The sequence below is a fragment of the Eulemur rufifrons genome, chromosome 30 (assembly GCF_041146395.1).
Source record: "Eulemur rufifrons isolate Redbay chromosome 30, OSU_ERuf_1, whole genome shotgun sequence".
NCBI classification, from domain to species: Eukaryota; Metazoa; Chordata; class Mammalia; order Primates; family Lemuridae; genus Eulemur; species Eulemur rufifrons.
This window is the reverse complement of record NC_091012.1, coordinates 69,298,343-69,309,648: the sequence shown is the minus strand read 5'-3', so window position 1 is coordinate 69,309,648 and position 11,306 is coordinate 69,298,343. Positions and strand designations below refer to the sequence as shown.

The 11,306-nt window shown below is 38.5% G+C and overlaps 1 non-coding gene across 1 annotated transcript; it reads left to right on the top strand.

Moving 5' to 3' along the window:
* The first annotated feature begins 9,917 nt into the window (after positions 1-9,917).
* LOC138379328 (U7 small nuclear RNA) lies at positions 9,918-9,980 on the top strand. Its single transcript, XR_011232096.1, has one exon. It is a non-coding gene; the product is annotated as a U7 small nuclear RNA (small nuclear RNA).
* The last annotated feature ends 1,326 nt before the right edge of the window (positions 9,981-11,306 follow it).

Sequence of the window (11,306 nt, the reverse complement as noted above, 5' to 3'; positions counted from 1 at the left end):
AAGCTTATTCATGATCAGAAAATGGATCAGTTGGTTGACAAGTAAAAACAATAATGGGTCATTAGTCCATCTCATTCATAGTATAATAGAAATGCATATAGCTGTATGTCAAATAATGCAGTCTGGCTTTTAATGCTCTGATGTTACTAAGCAACTTCAGGAAAACCAACATTTATAACTAATAAAAGAAGCATCAAACAATTGACCAAGCTATCTTGTCTATGTAAATTAGCTAAAAACCTGAGATGTGCAGAATAATAGAACAATTAGGAATGTAGAATATTGTAAAATATTGTCACCTTAATTTTTCTGTAAGAGAAAATTTAATTTTAACAGTCTTAATTTTAACAATTTTTATTGAATTTCAAGAAAATAATCCCAACATTGTCTTTCTCTCTTAAAAGAAAAACTTGTTTGTTGCCACAACATACATTTTTTAAATTAATTAATTAATTATTTTTTTATTTCAGAATATTACAGGGGCACAAATGTTTAGGTCTAATACTATGCTTATTATAGAAACTTTGGAACATTCAGAAAACTAGAAGAAAATTAAATCCCCCGGCCTTTACCCACAAAGATAACCACTGTTAATATTGGTTCCCTTCCAAGTTTTACTGTATTTTTTTCTCTTTCTTTTTGAGCTTTTACTTTTTTCTGCTATATGCATTTAATATATTTATGATCATATGACATATTACATACATACACTTATGTAATACATATGCACATATGTACAGATTATTTTGAAATCCACTCAAATTATAAAAGTAGTACATTATTAGTGATGGAAACATAGAAGAGAATATTAAAGAGAAGTATATTTTTAAAAACTCCTAAATTATGTTAATTACATTGAAAAGATTTTAGAAAAATGCACTAAAATATTAAGAGTGTTCATTTCTGAGTAGTGGTTATTTTTAATCTTTTAAAATGCATAACATAAAAATATATAACATAATTAAGACTAAATTGTACATCCAAATATTTAAGCATAGTAAACATGACCACTCACAGGTACTTAACAAATATTGATAAGAAGAGGCTTGTTACAGATAGTAAATTATTATTCTTGTCCAATTAAAGAAAAAATCATTGAATATCAGTTTATAAAATGCAGAAAATCACTTCTAAATTATTTTTATTGCTACATAATATTTGTACATATTTATGAGGTACATGTGATGTTTTATTGCATGCATAGAATGTGTAATGATCAAGTCAGGGTATTTAGGGTATCCATCACCTCGAGTATTTATCATTTCTCTGTGTTAGGAACATTTCAAATCCTCTCTTTCTAGCTATTTTGAAATATATAATGTATTGATGTTAACTATAATCACACTACTCTGCCATCAAACATCATTAGAACTTATTCCTTCTACCTAACTATACCTTTGTACCCATTAACCAACCTCTCTTCACTCTCCCTCCACCCCCACAAACCCTTCCCAGCCTCTGATATCTATCATTCTATTCCCTACTTCCATAAAGGCATACCATAATATAATTCTTATATACAGTTGTTAACAAATACTTGTTAACTATATAGATATTTATTTATCGACTAAATGAATGCCTGTCATAGACTGTGAGGACTTTCCATATTACATATATATAAGAACTTTTTTTTATTAACCTATAGCTTCTAAACATACTTTCACCTCCTATAAAGATAGATTAACATCAAAATTTCAAGTGGCCTTTTGAATCAAAGATGGCGGAGTGGTGGTGACGGCCTGAATCTGCGCTCCCGGGGAGGAAGGCATCGATCCGGACCTGCCACAACGCTAGAAGACCGCTCCCACACAGGAACAGCGGTGTGAATCCACGGAGAATCAGCGTGGGACAAACAGAGCGAGTGAGGTCTGAGGTGAACGAAAATTAGGAACGCGGGACAGACACTAGCCAGCGGAGCGCGGGTCGGATACACCCGCCCCCAGCCGGGGTGGGTGCAGCCTCTCGGGAAAGCGGCTTGCCCTCCGCTCCCAATTGAATAGAGCCCTGACCCAGGCCAGCGCAGAATCACTGAGGGATACGTGGCGCATTGCAGACAGGAGGCTTTTTTGCAAAATTACCTTAGAACCTGGGGGATCTCAGCTGAGACAGCGCTAGGCGAGGAGGGACGGATCTGCACCAGGGCAGAAAAACACAAAAGATTCCCGGACAGCAAATAGCGTTGTACCCCGTGCTGCCTTTTTCGGCAGTTCTCCAGCCGGTCACCCCCGGTGCGTGTCCTTGCTGGCCAGCCCCTGGGCAGTGGCGGTCTCTGCCTGCCGGGGAGCCGGCCCCCTCCAGCCCCAGAGCTCTGAAGGGGCCATCTTGAAAGTGAGGGCGAAACCGCTCGGGAGCCAAAAAGTGCCCAGCGGCTCTTTCTGCCCGTCCTGCCTTTTTTGGCGGTTCTCCAGCTGGTGACCCCCAGTGCGCGTCCTTGCTCGCCAGCCCCCGGGCAGTGGCGGTCTCTGCCTGCTGGGGAGCCGGTCTCCTCCAGCCCCGGAGCTCTGCAGGCGCCATCTTGAAAGCGAGGGCGAAACCGCTCGGGAGCCATAAAGTGCCGAGCGGCTCTCTCTGCCCGGCGCCCTCCGCTGGTCTCTGAACCAACGCCAGGAGTGCGGGATATGCCGGGGCCGCGCTCGGGGTGAAGGGGCAGAGCTGCGCTAAGGCAAAAAAAAAAAAAAAGAAGAAGAATAGGCTCGCCGAACTGTATATTTTATTCTTGGTAAATTTCTTCTGGGTTTTGTTTGTTTGTGTTTGTGTTTGTGTTTGTTTTTGTTTTTTTTGGTTTTGGTTTTTTTTTGTTTGTTTGTTTGTTTTTCTTTTCTTTTCTTTTTCTTTTTCTTTCCGGCTGCTCACGAGCCGGACAGCCTCAGCGGGCACCTTTGCCCTCTGGGCTTCTGGCTGCTGCGCCATTTTGAGCGGAGGTTGGATCCCCACCACCCTCGGAGCTGTGCGGGCGCGCAGACGCCATCTTGAAATCCACTGCGAAACCGCCCGGGACCCAGCCGGGCGGGCATGAAGGGGCGGAGCTGTGCTAACGCGTAAAAACAAAAACATTTAATGACCGCTCTGGACCCAGCCGAGCGGAAGTGAAGGGGCGGAGCTGTGCTAAGGCGTAAAACAAACAAACAAACAAAAAAACATTGAGTCGCTGAATTATATACTTCAGATTTGTGTATCTTTCTGCCTTGCGGTGTGGTGAGGTGCTATGTAGTTTGTTTTTGTTCATTTTTGTTGGCGTTTTTGGTGTTTTTTGGTTTGGCTTTTTGCGTTTCTTTTCTTTTTTTTTTTTTCTTTTTTTTCTTCTTTCTTTTTCTTCTTTTTTTTCTTTTCTCTTTCATTTTCTCCTCTTTCTTTTCTTTCTTTCCTTTTCTTTTTTCTTTTCTTTTTTTTTTTCTTTCTCCTCTCTATTCACCTTCTAACTGGGGACCCACGGTGAGCTTCGGAACGGGCCAGGCCCCTGGCTCTGGTACATACCGGATCCTGAGCAGTCACCCCCAGGGCCGGAGATCTGCGGGCATGCAATTGCCGTTCTAGGGCCCACAGCCAAGTCACTGCGGAGCAATAGCGTACCAAGAGGCTCCCTGGACGGCCCTCTCCCCTGGTCCACGGACCTTATATAGGGTCCCCGCCCAAGTGTAAATACTGAATACTTCTCCAGAAGTGAGAGTGTGGAACCTGATCCCTGGGGACATTGGGCCAAGACAGACTTTTGAGCGTGGGAGCTACAGCAACTGGGGCGCTGAGCAAGCGAGGTCACCGTCCTCTCCCCATAGCTAGTATCTTGCCTCCAGATAGAGTCAGAAACCTCCCCTATAGAGGAAGAACCAAAGGGAAACAAACAAACAAACAAACAAAGAGAATTTCGGTCTACTATTAGTGTGGACCCTGCCTGCCTTCTGAAAGACCACAACACAGTGTCCTAACTCACCAAAGCGGTCTTGGATCACTCCAATCCTCTAGGATTGGACCCATCGGAAGCAGTCCCCCAACGGAAACAGAAAAATCTCTAAACAATACACAACAGTCTCCCCCTCTTGCCAAAAGAAGCAACATACCTAGACTGTTTCACAGCCTAAGAATAGAGCACAAAGAGTCCTGTTAACCAGACTAAATCTATAAGTAAAGATCCAACGATAAATCTAGATGGGAAGGGCCCAGCGAAAAAACACGGAGAGCACAAAGAATCAAATGGAAAGCTCATCCCCAAAGAGAAATACCAGCTCCCAACCATCTGACACAAACCAGACTCAAAACACCAACATGTCACAGGAAGAATTCCAATTATGGATTATAAACAAGCTGAATAATATACAAGAATGAATGGATAAACAACACAAGGAAAACACAAAAAAAATACAGGATTTGGAGGAAAAATTCACTAAAGAAATTGAAATATTGAAGAAAAACCAAACTGAACTCCTAGAAGTGAAGAATTCACTCAGAGAGCTACAAAACACTGTGGAAAGTCTCAAGAGCAGGGTAGATCAAACAGAGGAACGAATCTCAGAAATTGAAGATAACTCCTTCCAACTAAATAAGTCAGTCACAGAGATAGATCGAAAAAGTAAGAGAAATGATCTGAGTCTTCAAGAAATGTGGGATTATGTGAAGAAACCTAACTTGAGAGTTATTGGCATTCCTGAGGGTGAAGAAGATAAGCAAGGGTTGGACAAGCTATTTGAAGACATAATCGAGGAAAATTTTCTAGGCCTTGCCAATACTCTAGACATACAGACTCAAGAAGCTCAAAGGACCCCTGGGAGATTCATAGCAAATAGGAAAACACCACGCCACGTAGTCATCAGGCTGACCAAAATATCCACTAAAGAGTCACTTCTCCAAGCTGTAAGGAGAAAGAAACAAGTAACTTACAAAGGAAAACCCATCAGAATTACGCCAGATTTCCCAGCTGAAACCTTACAAGCAAGAAGAAGTTGGGGACCCATTTTCACGCTTCTGAAACAGAATAATGCCCAGCCTAGAATCTTGTACCCAGCTAAGCTAAGTTTTCTATACGAAGGAGAAATCAAGACATTCTCAGATAAACAAAGGTTGAGGGAATTCATCAAGACAAGACCAGCCCTCCAAGAAGTACTCAAAAGAGAATTACACTCGGATCAGCACAAGAAAGATCCACGAATGTAAAACTACTCAAGAGCTAAAGATCAAATTCCAGATACCACAATGGCCCAGGAGAGAAAACATCACAATGAAGTTCTACCCAACAAGCTGAACAAAAAACTCTCTCACTTATCAGTTTTCTCAATAAATGTGAATGGCTTGAACTCCCCGCTCAAGAGACATAGACTGGCCCAATGGATAAAAAACACAATCCAAGTATCTGCTGTCTTCAAGAAACTCACCTAACCTGCCAAGATGCATTTAGACTGAAAATAAAAGAATAGAAATCGATATTTCAAGCAAATGGTAACCAAAAGAAAGCTGGTGTGGCAATCTTAATTTCCAATAACTTAGCTTTCAAACCAACAAAAATAATAAAAGACAAAAATGGCTACTACATACAGATTAAAGGCACAATTCATCAAGAAGCCATGACTATACTCAATATATATGCACCCAAACTAGGTGCACCTAGATTCATAAAGCAAACCCTACTAGATCTCAACCAAATGATAGATAACAATACTGTAATAGCTGGAGACTTTAACACCCCACTGACAGTACAGGACAGATCCTCTAAACAGAAAATAAACAAAGACATAATGGACCTAAATAGAATGCTAGAACAAATGGGCATGGCTGACATCTATAGGACATTCTACCCAAGATCCACAGAATATACATTCTTCTCATCAGCTCACGGGACATTCTCTAAGATTGACCATGTCCTAGGACATAAATCATGTCTTCAAAAATTCAAAAAAATAGAAATTATACCATGCATCTTCTCAGATCACAGCGGAATAAAAGTAACAATGATCACAAACAGAAACCCTCACTCTTACTCAAAGTCATGGAAGCTAAATAACCTTCTCCTGAATAATTATTCTATAAAAGAAGAAATCAAGATGGAAATCAAAAATTTCTTTGAATTAAATGACAATGGAGATACAACTTATCAAAATCTATGGGATGCAGCTAAAGCAGTCCTGAGAGGAAAATTCATATCCATAAATGCCTATATCAAAAAGACAGAAAACATGCAAATAGACAACCTAACGAATAGACTCAAAGAGCTGGAGAAAGAAGAACAGAACGATCCCAAACCCAGCAGAAGGCGAGAAATTACTAAGATCAAATCAGAAATAAATGAAAAGGACAACAAAGAAACTATAAGGGAAATTAATAAAACAAAAAGTTGGTTCTTTGAAAAGATAAACAAAATAGACACACCCCTGGCTAGACTAACCAAGAGCACAAAATTAAAATCTCTAATAACCTCCATTAGGAACATGAAAGGAGAAATCACAACCGACGCTACAGAGATACAAGATATCATCTATGAATTCTACAAAAATCTTTATGCACACAAACTGGAGAATGCGGAGGAAATGGACAAATTTTTAGAAACACATAGTCTTCCCAGGCTCAACCAGGAAGAAATAGAGTACCTGAACAGACCAATATCAAGTACTGAAATCGAAACAGCAATAAAAAACCTTCCCAAAAAGAAAAGCCCTGGTCCAGATGGGTTCACACCTGAATTTTACCATACATACAAAGAAGAACTGGTGCCCATCCTACATAAACTATTCTCCAATATTGAGAAGGATGGAATTCTCCCCAACACGTTCTACCAAGCAACATAACATTGATACCAAAACCTGGAAAGGATACAACAAAAATAGAGAACTACAGACCAATTTCCCTCATGAATATAGATGCAAAAATTTTGAATAAAATACTAGCAAATCGAATCCAAGTACTTATCAAAAAAGTAATCCACCACGACCAAGTGGGCTTCATCCCCGAGATGCAGGGGTGGTTCAACATACGTAAATCTATAAATGTAATTCACCACATAAATAGAAGCAAAAACAAAAACCATATGATACTCTCATTAGATGCAGAAAAAGCATTTGACAAAATTCAACACCCTTTTATGATAAAAATGCTTAACAAAATAGGCATTGATGGAACCTACCTAAAAATGATACAAGCCATATATGACAAACCCACAGCCAACATCATACTGAATGGGGAAAAACTGAAAGCACTCCCACTTAGAACTGGAACCAGACAGGGCTGCCCATTGTCTCCATTACTTTTCAACATAGTATTGGAAGTCCTTGCGAGAGCTATCAGGCAAGAGAGCAGAATCAAGGGAGTCCAAATAGGGACAGAAGAGATCAAACGCTCACTTTTTGCTGATGATATGATGTTATATCTGGATAACCCCCAGGATTCAACCATGAGACTCCTGGAATTGATTAACGAATATAGCAAAGTCTCAGGCTACAAAATTAATATGTACAAATCAGAGACATTTATATATGCCAATAACAGTCAATCAGAAAACCAAATTAAAGACTCAATACCCTTCAAAATAGCAACAAAGAAAATAAAATATCTAGGTATATATCTAACTAAAGAGGTAAAGGACCTCTATAAGGAAAACTATGAAACACTGAGAAAAAAAATAGCAGAACTTGCAAATAGATGGAAAAATATACCATGCTCGTGGATCGGAAGAATCAACATTGTTAAAATGTCTATACTACCCAAAGTGATCTACAGATTCAATGCAATCCCTATTAAATTACCAACATCATTCTTTACAGACGTAGAGAAAATAATTATACACTTTGTATGGAATCAAAGAAGACCCCGTATAGCAAAAGCAATTTTGAGCAACAAAAACAAAATGGGAGGTATTAATTTGCCAGACCTCAAACAATACTACAAGGCCGTGGTTCTTAAAACAGCCTGGTATTGGCACAAGTGCAGGGACACAGACCAGTGGAACACAACAGAAAATCCAAATATAGAACCATCCTCATATAGTCACCTAATTTTTGACAAAGCGGGAAAGAATATACTCTGGGGACAAGAATCCCTATTCAATAAATGGTGCTGGGAGAATTGGTTAGCCACTTGTAGAAGACTGAAACAGGACCCACAGCTTTCACCTCTCACAAAAATCAAATCACGGTGGATAACAGACTTAAACCTTAGGCGTGATACAATCAGAATTCTAGAAGAAAATGTAGGAAAGACTCTTACAGACATTGGCCTAGGCAAAGAATTTATGAAGAAGACCCCTAAGGCAATCACAGCAGCAACAAAAATAAATGAATGGGACCTGATTAAATTAAAAAGCTTCTGCACAGCCAAAGAAACAGTCCAGAGAATAAACAGACCACCTACAGAATGGGAAAAAATTTTTGCATACTACACATCAGATAAAGGACTGATAACAAGAATCTATTTAGAACTCAGGAAAATCAGCAAGAAAAAATCAAGCAACCCTATCAAAAAGTGGGCAAAGGACATGAATAGAAATTTTTCAAAAGAAGATATAAAAATGGCTAACAAACATATGAAAAAGTGTTCAACATCTCTAATCATCAGGGAAATGCAAATCAAAACCACAATGAGGTATCACTTAACCCCAATGAGAATGGCCTTTATCAAAAAAACCCAAAACAACACATGTTGGCGTGGGTGTGGAGAGACAGGAACACTCATACTTTGCTGGTGGGACTGCAAACTAGTGCAACCCCTGTGGAAAGCATTATGGAGGTATCTTAAACAGATTCAAGTAGACCTGCCATTTGACCCAGCAATCCCATTACTGGGCATATCCCCAAAGGAAAAAAGGTCATTCTGTAACAAAGACATATGTACCCGAATGTTTATAGCAGCACAATTCACAATAGCAAAGATGTGGAAACAACCCAAATGCCCATCAATACATGATTGGATTAGTAAACTGTGGTATATGTATACCATGGAATATTACTCAGCTATAAGGAATGATGAAGATACGACATCTCTATGGTTCTCCTGGAGAGAGTTGGAACCCATTCTATTAAGTCAAGTATCCCAAGAATGGAAAAACAAGCATCACATGTACTCACCAGAAAATTGGTTTCCCTGATCATCACCTAAATACAAATCTGGGAACAACACCAATTGGACATCAGACTGAGGTGGGGGGTTGGGGAGGGAATGGGGGTATGCCTACACAATGAGTGCATTGCGCACCGTTTGGGGAGTGGTAACACTTGAAGATGCTGACTCGGGAAAGGGGGGGTGGGGAAAAAATATGAAACTGTTGTTTTTAACTTGCACTGTTCACTTAATAATTTATCATGAATATTTCCCATATTATTTCATATCATTGTACAAGAAATAATGTATACATTATGAGGACATACTGTATCTAACAAGATATACTGTTAGACTCTTAAAAAAAATAAAAAAATAAACATGGTCTTTTTAACAGAAAAAAAAATTTCAAGTGGCAATTGTTTTTTCTATAATTAAGATAGTATTTCAAAAAAGATACGTTAGTTATTCAAAGTCTTTATTAGAATGGATATAGTACTGTCATATTGGAAACATAGAAAAAAAAGTTTCAATTTGTATGAGGAAAAGATGTAAGGTATTTTATGTACTTCAGAAATGTATCTGAAAACTGCTCAAGTAAAAGGTTTGGTTTTGTAATGTTTATGCTTTCTGTTTTAAATGGTTAGGGAATACTGTAACATATTCTATAAAGTGTGTTCTGGAGAGTTCCCCAAACCTGGATTTTAATCTAATCTCTGCTACTAACATGTGACTTCTGCAAGTCACAGTTATTTCAACTTCATCACTTATAAAGTGCATATATTGACCAACCTCATAGGATTTTGTAATGATCAAATGAAATAATAAATGTAGAATAACTTTGTTAAATATTATTTAAATAAGAGATTATTATCCTTACTAATAAACAGCCAAACAAGAAATCTCAATGATATGGCTCTTTTAGAATTTGTCTAGCAGATTTTCCCGTCCTTATTAGAAGATTCCCATGCAATAAAATAAAATAAAATATATAAATAAATCTCTTCAGTAAAACAAAAAGAAATGCCTCAAAGGGATGTGATATAAAGTATTGTGATATCTTTTTTATTTTATATTTTAAAATTTTTATTTCAATAGATTTAGGGGGTACAAATTGTTTTTTGTTACATGGATGAATTATATAGTGGAGAAGTCTTGGCTTTTTGTATACCCGTCATCTGAATAGTGCATTGTACTCAATAGATAATTTTTCATCCTGTAGCCCCCTCCCAACCTCCCCCTTCTGAGGTTATCCATTATTTCACTCTGTATGACCATGCATGCCCATTGCTTTAGCTCCCACTTACAAGTGAGAATATGCTGTGTTTGGTTTTTTGTTCCTGGGTTACTTCACTTAGGATAATGGCCTCCAATTCCATCCAAGTTGCTGTAAAAGACATTATTTCTTTCCTTTCCATGGCTAAGTAGTATTCCATGGGTTGTGTTTATGTGTGTGTGTATATGTAAATATATATACACACATATATCACATTTTTTTTAACCACTCATCAGCTGATGGGTACTTACATGGGTTCCATAACATTGCAATTGTGAATTCTGCTGTGATAAACATACTAGTGCAGATATCATTTTTATAAAATAACTTCCTCAATGGCAAGAAATAGCAATGCTATCAATTTAAAGTTACAAGTTAGGGCCGGGCACGGTGGCTCACACCTATAATCCTAGCACTCTGGGAGGCCGAGGCAGGTGGATCGCTTGAGGTCAGGAGTTTGAGACCAGCCTGAGCAAGAGTGAGACCCCATCTCTACTAAAAATAGAAAGAAATTATCTGGCCAACTAAAAATATATATAGAAAAAATTAGCCAGGCATGGTGGCGCATGCCTGTAATCCAAGCTACTTGGGAGGCTGAGGCAGAAGAATCGCTTAAGCCCAGGAGTTTGAGGTTGCCGTGAGCTGGGCTGATGCCACGGCACTCACTCTAGCCTGGGCAACAGAGCAAGACTCTGCTTAAAAAAAAATTAAAAAATTAAAAAAAATAAAGTTACAAGTTAAAATACAGGATATTCCATTAAATTTGAATTTCAGATAAACAACACCTATGTGTTACAGTATTAATAAATTATATACATGAGCTTTTGCTCCCAAAGCATGTTAAGGACACTGCTAAATATGTTTCAGGGGAATATGATTATTAAAGAATAATAACAAACTAGCTGCCTTTTCCTCTGTTGTTGTTACTTATATTTAAGAAATAAAATGGAAGGAGATTTAACATAAGGTAAAGATGGGGAAAATGATACATTTTTCAGTTTAAGTGTAGCAAATGTTG